At 46.9% G+C, this 10000-nt stretch overlaps 8 non-coding genes across 8 annotated transcripts; 6 read left to right on the plus strand and 2 right to left on the minus strand.

Annotated features, from left to right (window-relative positions):
- The first annotated feature begins 582 nt into the window (after nucleotides 1–582).
- On the plus strand, nucleotides 583–654 carry trnah-gug. The gene has a single exon. It is a non-coding gene; the product is annotated as a tRNA-His (tRNA).
- A 1384-nt stretch (nucleotides 655–2038) lies between these two features.
- Nucleotides 2039–2110, plus strand: trnah-gug. The gene has a single exon. It is a non-coding gene; the product is annotated as a tRNA-His (tRNA).
- Nucleotides 2111–2876: 766 nt separating this feature from the next.
- trnae-uuc lies at nucleotides 2877–2947 on the minus strand. The gene has a single exon. It is a non-coding gene; the product is annotated as a tRNA-Glu (tRNA).
- A 549-nt stretch (nucleotides 2948–3496) lies between these two features.
- trnah-gug lies at nucleotides 3497–3568 on the plus strand. The gene has a single exon. It is a non-coding gene; the product is annotated as a tRNA-His (tRNA).
- A 1379-nt stretch (nucleotides 3569–4947) lies between these two features.
- trnah-gug lies at nucleotides 4948–5019 on the plus strand. The gene has a single exon. It is a non-coding gene; the product is annotated as a tRNA-His (tRNA).
- Nucleotides 5020–6405: 1386 nt separating this feature from the next.
- Nucleotides 6406–6477, plus strand: trnah-gug. The gene has a single exon. It is a non-coding gene; the product is annotated as a tRNA-His (tRNA).
- A 766-nt stretch (nucleotides 6478–7243) lies between these two features.
- trnae-uuc lies at nucleotides 7244–7315 on the minus strand. Its single transcript has one exon. It is a non-coding gene; the product is annotated as a tRNA-Glu (tRNA).
- A 2005-nt stretch (nucleotides 7316–9320) lies between these two features.
- On the plus strand, nucleotides 9321–9392 carry trnah-gug. Its single transcript has one exon. It is a non-coding gene; the product is annotated as a tRNA-His (tRNA).
- Nucleotides 9393–10000: the final 608 nt, after the last annotated feature.

Here is a 10000-nt window from a genome sequence, read left to right on the forward strand (position 1 = left end):
AACCAGGAATCCTAACCGCTAGACCATATGGGATACAGAAAAAGAAGGTCATCACGCTGATGCTGTGACTTTCAACCTCAGTCCATTAGTCCAGAGGAGGCTGGCTTGCTGTTTTTTTTCTTTTCTTCCCTTTCGTATAATCCCAGAGCTTTGCATCCAATCGAAACATTTGATAACCATCATAAAGTAGCTACTCACTGAATCGCATGGTGTGTCATCTCAACTCAAGGCAAGGACGCTAAAGACTGCCACGAGTACGTGTCTGAAGATGCCCCAATTTGCCTACCCATTGCCCAGCCTACCAAAACAGGCACTGCTTGAAATATTCAGGCAGGAGACACCCCAAGTCAACGACTTCATTCCTCTCACGTATGCTATGAGGCAAGCTCCAAATCAGTCAGAAACCCGTGACTTAGCTTTGGTCGGGACAGACCGAGTGAGAGTTTCACTCTTTTCCAATCCACCTTCCTCTCCGGTCCACGTTTCAAGCTGGGTAAGTAGGAAACGAAGAGTGCTCCAGTATCGGAGTCGCTGTTATTCTGGCTATGGGAGAAAAGCTTTCTGGTCAGTTGTGCTTTGCGTGCCGTGATCGTATAGTGGTCAGTACTCTGCGTTGTGGCCGCAGCAACCCCGGTTCGAATCCGGGTCACGGCAGTTTAAGAAATGTTTCACTGCTTGTGTTTTCAACCGAGTGATACTGAAATAAGTCCTTTAACTCACACCTATGTTATAATTGCGTCCTCTTCAAGTTGCCATCTCGGTCAGCCTAGGCCCCCTTTAGGGAGCGCGTGTTAACACTGGGCTGTAGGGCACGGGCTCTTTCAGTCCAGGTTCAATGGATCAGATTCAACGCAACGTATGCCGTTTCATCTGAAACGTGCTTCAGTCTCGTTTCCGACGATCGCGCCACTTTCTTTTGGGCTCCAAAAGTAGAGAATTTTAAAAAAGGATATACATATATATAACAAAATATGCATGGAAATTCCTGCGAGCACCAGAGTGTAAGGAAGTATTTTAGCCGATCTCATCAAATCATATGTTTTATGAACTTGGCATCTCTGACAATTGATTGTGTGCTGCTGTTTTGTGTGCTGTTTCCTACCTCTCCAGGACCCTTTCCGTTTATTTATGTGTTTTGATTGCTAATTCTTGCCCTGCTGCCTTCAGGGGAACCGTGGTGTCGTGGTTGTCTCGTCTCATGCTCTTGGATGCGATTTTATCCCGGACTTTTGGACTGGGGATTGTTAGGCTACCTGCTGTGGTACTGAAAGGATCCCAAAGCAACATTATTTTGGAGCGATTCTTGACATTGATTACGTGGGAGCAACCTGTACGCATTGATGGACAAAACAGCCTGGAAGAAAACATGGGCAGGACGAGGAGTACACCTGTGTTTAGGAAGTGAACTCGAAAGAGCTTTCCCATACCGGAGTCGAACCCGGGCCGCCTGGGTGAAAACCAGGAATCCTAACCGCTAGACCATATGGGATACAGAAAAAGAAGGACATCACGCTGATGCTGTGACTTTCAACCTCAGTCCATTAGTCCAGAGGAGGCTGGCTTGCTGTTTTTTTTCTTTTCTTCCCTTTCGTATAATCCCAGAGCTTTGCATCCAATCGAAACATTTGATAACCATCATAAAGTAGCTACTCACTGAATCGCATGGTGTGTCATCTCAACTCAAGGCAAGGACGCTAAAGACTGCCACGAGTACGTGTCTGAAGATGCCCCAATTTGCCTACCCATTGCCCAGCCTACCAAAACAGGCACTGCTTGAAATATTCAGGCAGGAGACACCCCAAGTCAACGACTTCATTCCTCTCACGTATGCTATGAGGCAAGCTCCAAATCAGTCAGAAACCCGTGACTTAGCTTTGGTCGGGACAGACCGAGTGAGAGTTTCACTCTTTTCCAATCCACCTTCCTCTCCGGTCCACGTTTCAAGCTGGGTAAGTAGGAAACGAAGAGTGCTCCAGTATCGGAGTCGCTGTTATTCTGGCTATGGGAGAAAAGCTTTCTGGTCAGTTGTGCTTTGCGTGCCGTGATCGTATAGTGGTCAGTACTCTGCGTTGTGGCCGCAGCAACCCCGGTTCGAATCCGGGTCACGGCAGTTTAAGAAATGTTTCACTGCTTGTGTTTTCAACCGAGTGATACTGAAATAAGTCCTTTAACTCACACCTATGTTATAATTGCGTCCTCTTCAAGTTGCCATCTCGGTCAGCCTAGGCCCCCTTTAGGGAGAGCGCGTGTTAACACTGGGCTGTAGGGCACGGGCTCTTTCAGTCCAGGTTCAATGGATCAGATTCAACGCAACGTATGCCGTTTCATCTGAAACGTGCTTCAGTCTCGTTTCCGACGATCGCGCCACTTTCTTTTGGGCTCCAAAAGTAGAGAATTTTAAAAAAGGATATACATATATATAACAAAATATGCATGGAAATTCCTGCGAGCACCAGAGTGTAAGGAAGTATTTTAGCCGATCTCATCAAATCATATGTTTTATGAACTTGGCATCTCTGACAATTGATTGTGTGCTGCTGTTTTGTGTGCTGTTTCCTACCTCTCCAGGACCCTTTCCGTTTATTTATGTGTTTTGATTGCTAATTCTTGCCCTGCTGCCTTCAGGGGAACCGTGGTGTCGTGGTTGTCTCGTCTCATGCTCTTGGATGCGATTTTATCCCGGACTTTTGGACTGGGGATTGTTAGGCTACCTGCTGTGGTACTGAAAGGATCCCAAAGCAACATTATTTTGGAGCGATTCTTGACATTGATTACGTGGGAGCAACCTGTACGCATTGATGGACAAAACAGCCTGGAAGAAAACATGGGCAGGACGAGGAGTACACCTGTGTTTAGGAAGTGAACTCGAAAGAGCTTTCCCATACCGGGAGTCGAACCGGGCCGCCTGGGTGAAAACCAGGAATCCTAACCGCTAGACCATATGGGATACAGAAAAAGAAGGTCATCACGCTGATGCTGTGACTTTCAACCTCAGTCCATTAGTCCAGAGGAGGCTGGCTTGCTGTTTTTTTTCTTTTCTTCCCTTTCGTATAATCCCAGAGCTTTGCATCCAATCGAAACATTTGATAACCATCATAAAGTAGCTACTCACTGAATCGCATGGTGTGTCATCTCAACTCAAGGCAAGGACGCTAAAGACTGCCACGAGTACGTGTCTGAAGATGCCCCAATTTGCCTACCCATTGCCCAGCCTACCAAAACAGGCACTGCTTGAAATATTCAGGCAGGAGACACCCCAAGTCAACGACTTCATTCCTCTCACGTATGCTATGAGGCAAGCTCCAAATCAGTCAGAAACCCGTGACTTAGCTTTGGTCGGGACAGACCGAGTGAGAGTTTCACTCTTTTCCAATCCACCTTCCTCTCCGGTCCACGTTTCAAGCTGGGTAAGTAGGAAACGAAGAGTGCTCCAGTATCGGAGTCGCTGTTATTCTGGCTATGGGAGAAAAGCTTTCTGGTCAGTTGTGCTTTGCGTGCCGTGATCGTATAGTGGTCAGTACTCTGCGTTGTGGCCGCAGCAACCCCGGTTCGAATCCGGGTCACGGCAGTTTAAGAAATGTTTCACTGCTTGTGTTTTCAACCGAGTGATACTGAAATAAGTCCTTTAACTCACACCTATGTTATAATTGCGTCCTCTTCAAGTTGCCATCTCGGTCAGCCTAGGCCCCCTTTAGGGAGAGCGCGTGTTAACACTGGGCTGTAGGGCACGGGCTCTTTCAGTCCAGGTTCAATGGATCAGATTCAACGCAACGTATGCCGTTTCATCTGAAACGTGCTTCAGTCTCGTTTCCGACGATCGCGCCACTTTCTTTTGGGCTCCAAAAGTAGAGAATTTTAAAAAAGGATATACATATATATAACAAAATATGCATGGAAATTCCTGCGAGCACCAGAGTGTAAGGAAGTATTTTAGCCGATCTCATCAAATCATATGTTTTATGAACTTGGCATCTCTGACAATTGATTGTGTGCTGCTGTTTTGTGTGCTGTTTCCTACCTCTCCAGGACCCTTTCCGTTTATTTATGTGTTTTGATTGCTAATTCTTGCCCTGCTGCCTTCAGGGGAACCGTGGTGTCGTGGTTGTCTCGTCTCATGCTCTTGGATGCGATTTTATCCCGGGACTTTTGGACTGGGGATTGTTAGGCTACCTGCTGTGGTACTGAAAGGATCCCAAAGCAACATTATTTTGGAGCGATTCTTGACATTGATTACGTGGGAGCAACCTGTACGCATTGATGGACAAAACAGCCTGGAAGAAAACATGGGCAGGACGAGGAGTACACCTGTGTTTAGGAAGTGAACTCGAAAGAGCTTTCCCATACCGGGAGTCGAACCGGGGCGAAAACCAGGAATCCTAACCGCTAGACCATATGGGATACAGAAAAAGAAGGTCATCACGCTGATGCTGTGACTTTCAACCTCAGTCCATTAGTCCAGAGGAGGCTGGCTTGCTGTTTTTTTTCTTTTCTTCCCTTTCGTATAATCCCAGAGCTTTGCATCCAATCGAAACATTTGATAACCATCATAAAGTAGCTACTCACTGAATCGCATGGTGTGTCATCTCAACTCAAGGCAAGGACGCTAAAGACTGCCACGAGTACGTGTCTGAAGATGCCCCAATTTGCCTACCCATTGCCCAGCCTACCAAAACAGGCACTGCTTGAAATATTCAGGCAGGAGACACCCCAAGTCAACGACTTCATTCCTCTCACGTATGCTATGAGGCAAGCTCCAAATCAGTCAGAAACCCGTGACTTAGCTTTGGTCGGGACAGACCGAGTGAGAGTTTCACTCTTTTCCAATCCACCTTCCTCTCCGGTCCACGTTTCAAGCTGGGTAAGTAGGAAACGAAGAGTGCTCCAGTATCGGAGTCGCTGTTATTCTGGCTATGGGAGAAAAGCTTTCTGGTCAGTTGTGCTTTGCGTGCCGTGATCGTATAGTGGTCAGTACTCTGCGTTGTGGCCGCAGCAACCCCGGTTCGAATCCGGGTCACGGCAGTTTAAGAAATGTTTCACTGCTTGTGTTTTCAACCGAGTGATACTGAAATAAGTCCTTTAACTCACACCTATGTTATAATTGCGTCCTCTTCAAGTTGCCATCTCGGTCAGCCTAGGCCCCCTTTAGGGAGAGCGCGTGTTAACACTGGGCTGTAGGGCACGGGCTCTTTCAGTCCAGGTTCAATGGATCAGATTCAACGCAACGTATGCCGTTTCATCTGAAACGTGCTTCAGTCTCGTTTCCGACGATCGCGCCACTTTCTTTTGGGCTCCAAAAGTAGAGAATTTTAAAAAAGGATATACATATATATAACAAAATATGCATGGAAATTCCTGCGAGCACCAGAGTGTAAGGAAGTATTTTAGCCGATCTCATCAAATCATATGTTTTATGAACTTGGCATCTCTGACAATTGATTGTGTGCTGCTGTTTTGTGTGCTGTTTCCTACCTCTCCAGGACCCTTTCCGTTTATTTATGTGTTTTGATTGCTAATTCTTGCCCTGCTGCCTTCAGGGGAACCGTGGTGTCGTGGTTGTCTCGTCTCATGCTCTTGGATGCGATTTTATCCCGGACTTTTGGACTGGGGATTGTTAGGCTACCTGCTGTGGTACTGAAAGGATCCCAAAGCAACATTATTTTGGAGCGATTCTTGACATTGATTACGTGGGAGCAACCTGTACGCATTGATGGACAAAACAGCCTGGAAGAAAACATGGGCAGGACGAGGAGTACACCTGTGTTTAGGAAGTGAACTCGAAAGAGCTTTCCCATACCGGAGTCGAACCCGGGCCGCCTGGGTGAAAACCAGGAATCCTAACCGCTAGACCATATGGGATACAGAAAAAGAAGGTCATCACGCTGATGCTGTGACTTTCAACCTCAGTCCATTAGTCCAGAGGAGGCTGGCTTGCTGTTTTTTTTCTTTTCTTCCCTTTCGTATAATCCCAGAGCTTTGCATCCAATCGAAACATTTGATAACCATCATAAAGTAGCTACTCACTGAATCGCATGGTGTGTCATCTCAACTCAAGGCAAGGACGCTAAAGACTGCCACGAGTACGTGTCTGAAGATGCCCCAATTTGCCTACCCATTGCCCAGCCTACCAAAACAGGCACTGCTTGAAATATTCAGGCAGGAGACACCCCAAGTCAACGACTTCATTCCTCTCACGTATGCTATGAGGCAAGCTCCAAATCAGTCAGAAACCCGTGACTTAGCTTTGGTCGGGACAGACCGAGTGAGAGTTTCACTCTTTTCCAATCCACCTTCCTCTCCGGTCCACGTTTCAAGCTGGGTAAGTAGGAAACGAAGAGTGCTCCAGTATCGGAGTCGCTGTTATTCTGGCTATGGGAGAAAAGCTTTCTGGTCAGTTGTGCTTTGCGTGCCGTGATCGTATAGTGGTCAGTACTCTGCGTTGTGGCCGCAGCAACCCCGGTTCGAATCCGGGTCACGGCAGTTTAAGAAATGTTTCACTGCTTGTGTTTTCAACCGAGTGATACTGAAATAAGTCCTTTAACTCACACCTATGTTATAATTGCGTCCTCTTCAAGTTGCCATCTCGGTCAGCCTAGGCCCCCTTTAGGGAGAGCGCGTGTTAACACTGGGCTGTAGGGCACGGGCTCTTTCAGTCCAGGTTCAATGGATCAGATTCAACGCAACGTATGCCGTTTCATCTGAAACGTGCTTCAGTCTCGTTTCCGACGATCGCGCCACTTTCTTTTGGGCTCCAAAAGTAGAGAATTTTAAAAAAGGATATACATATATATAACAAAATATGCATGGAAATTCCTGCGAGCACCAGAGTGTAAGGAAGTATTTTAGCCGATCTCATCAAATCATATGTTTTATGAACTTGGCATCTCTGACAATTGATTGTGTGCTGCTGTTTTGTGTGCTGTTTCCTACCTCTCCAGGACCCTTTCCGTTTATTTATGTGTTTTGATTGCTAATTCTTGCCCTGCTGCCTTCAGGGGAACCGTGGTGTCGTGGTTGTCTCGTCTCATGCTCTTGGATGCGATTTTATCCCGGACTTTTGGACTGGGGATTGTTAGGCTACCTGCTGTGGTACTGAAAGGATCCCAAAGCAACATTATTTTGGAGCGATTCTTGACATTGATTACGTGGGAGCAACCTGTACGCATTGATGGACAAAACAGCCTGGAAGAAAACATGGGCAGGACGAGGAGTACACCTGTGTTTAGGAAGTGAACTCGAAAGAGCTTTCCCATACCGGGAGTCGAACCCGGGCCGCCTGGGTGAAAACCAGGAATCCTAACCGCTAGACCATATGGGATACAGAAAAAGAAGGTCATCACGCTGATGCTGTGACTTTCAACCTCAGTCCATTAGTCCAGAGGAGGCTGGCTTGCTGTTTTTTTTCTTTTCTTCCCTTTCGTATAATCCCAGAGCTTTGCATCCAATCGAAACATTTGATAACCATCATAAAGTAGCTACTCACTGAATCGCATGGTGTGTCATCTCAACTCAAGGCAAGGACGCTAAAGACTGCCACGAGTACGTGTCTGAAGATGCCCCAATTTGCCTACCCATTGCCCAGCCTACCAAAACAGGCACTGCTTGAAATATTCAGGCAGGAGACACCCCAAGTCAACGACTTCATTCCTCTCACGTATGCTATGAGGCAAGCTCCAAATCAGTCAGAAACCCGTGACTTAGCTTTGGTCGGGACAGACCGAGTGAGAGTTTCACTCTTTTCCAATCCACCTTCCTCTCCGGTCCACGTTTCAAGCTGGGTAAGTAGGAAACGAAGAGTGCTCCAGTATCGGAGTCGCTGTTATTCTGGCTATGGGAGAAAAGCTTTCTGGTCAGTTGTGCTTTGCGTGCCGTGATCGTATAGTGGTCAGTACTCTGCGTTGTGGCCGCAGCAACCCGGTTCGAATCCGGGTCACGGCAGTTTAAGAAATGTTTCACTGCTTGTGTTTTCAACCGAGTGATACTGAAATAAGTCCTTTAACTCACACCTATGTTATAATTGCGTCCTCTTCAAGTTGCCATCTCGGTCAGCCTAGGCCCCCTTTAGGGAGAGCGCGTGTTAACACTGGGCTGTAGGGCACGGGCTCTTTCAGTCCAGGTTCAATGGATCAGATTCAACGCAACGTATGCCGTTTCATCTGAAACGTGCTTCAGTCTCGTTTCCGACGATCGCGCCACTTTCTTTTGGGCTCCAAAAGTAGAGAATTTTAAAAAAGGATATACATATATATAACAAAATATGCATGGAAATTCCTGCGAGCACCAGAGTGTAAGGAAGTATTTTAGCCGATCTCATCAAATCATATGTTTTATGAACTTGGCATCTCTGACAATTGATTGTGTGCTGCTGTTTTGTGTGCTGTTTCCTACCTCTCCAGGACCCTTTCCGTTTATTTATGTGTTTTGATTGCTAATTCTTGCCCTGCTGCCTTCAGGGGAACCGTGGTGTCGTGGTTGTCTCGTCTCATGCTCTTGGATGCGATTTTATCCCGGGACTTTTGGACTGGGGATTGTTAGGCTACCTGCTGTGGTACTGAAAGGATCCCAAAGCAACATTATTTTGGAGCGATTCTTGACATTGATTACGTGGGAGCAACCTGTACGCATTGATGGACAAAACAGCCTGGAAGAAAACATGGGCAGGACGAGGAGTACACCTGTGTTTAGGAAGTGAACTCGAAAGAGCTTTCCCATACCGGAGTCGAACCGGCCGCCTGGGTGAAAACCAGGAATCCTAACCGCTAGACCATATGGGATACAGAAAAAGAAGGTCATCACGCTGATGCTGTGACTTTCAACCTCAGTCCATTAGTCCAGAGGAGGCTGGCTTGCTGTTTTTTTTCTTTTCTTCCCTTTCGTATAATCCCAGAGCTTTGCATCCAATCGAAACATTTGATAACCATCATAAAGTAGCTACTCACTGAATCGCATGGTGTGTCATCTCAACTCAAGGCAAAGACGCTAAAGACTGCCACGAGTACGTGTCTGAAGATGCCCCAATTTGCCTACCCATTGCCCAGCCTACCAAAACAGGCACTGCTTGAAATATTCAGGCAGGAGACACCCCAAGTCAACGACTTCATTCCTCTCACGTATGCTATGAGGCAAGCTCCAAATCAGTCAGAAACCCGTGACTTAGCTTTGGTCGGGACAGACCGAGTGAGAGTTTCACTCTTTTCCAATCCACCTTCCTCTCCGGTCCACGTTTCAAGCTGGGTAAGTAGGAAACGAAGAGTGCTCCAGTATCGGAGTCGCTGTTATTCTGGCTATGGGAGAAAAGCTTTCTGGTCAGTTGTGCTTTGCGTGCCGTGATCGTATAGTGGTCAGTACTCTGCGTTGTGGCCGCAGCAACCCCGGTTCGAATCCGGGTCACGGCAGTTTAAGAAATGTTTCACTGCTTGTGTTTTCAACCGAGTGATACTGAAATAAGTCCTTTAACTCACACCTATGTTATAATTGCGTCCTCTTCAAGTTGCCATCTCGGTCAGCCTAGGCCCCCTTTAGGGAGCGCGTGTTAACACTGGGCTGTAGGGCACGGGCTCTTTCAGTCCAGGTTCAATGGATCAGATTCAACGCAACGTATGCCGTTTCATCTGAAACGTGCTTCAGTCTCGTTTCCGACGATCGCGCCACTTTCTTTTGGGCTCCAAAAGTAGAGAATTTTAAAAAAGGATATACATATATATAACAAAATATGCATGGAAATTCCTGCGAGCACCAGAGTGTAAGGAAGTATTTTAGCCGATCTCATCAAATCATATGTTTTATGAACTTGGCATCTCTGACAATTGATTGTGTGCTGCTGTTTTGTGTGCTGTTTCCTACCTCTCCAGGACCCTTTCCGTTTATTTATGTGTTTTGATTGCTAATTCTTGCCCTGCTGCCTTCAGGGGAACCGTGGTGTCGTGGTTGTCTCGTCTCATGCTCTTGGATGCGATTTTATCCCGGACTTTTGGACTGGGGATTGTTAGGCTACCTGCTGTGG

Source organism: Polypterus senegalus, unplaced genomic scaffold, assembly GCF_016835505.1.
Source record: "Polypterus senegalus isolate Bchr_013 unplaced genomic scaffold, ASM1683550v1 scaffold_1936, whole genome shotgun sequence".
NCBI classification, from domain to species: domain Eukaryota; kingdom Metazoa; phylum Chordata; class Cladistia; order Polypteriformes; family Polypteridae; genus Polypterus; species Polypterus senegalus.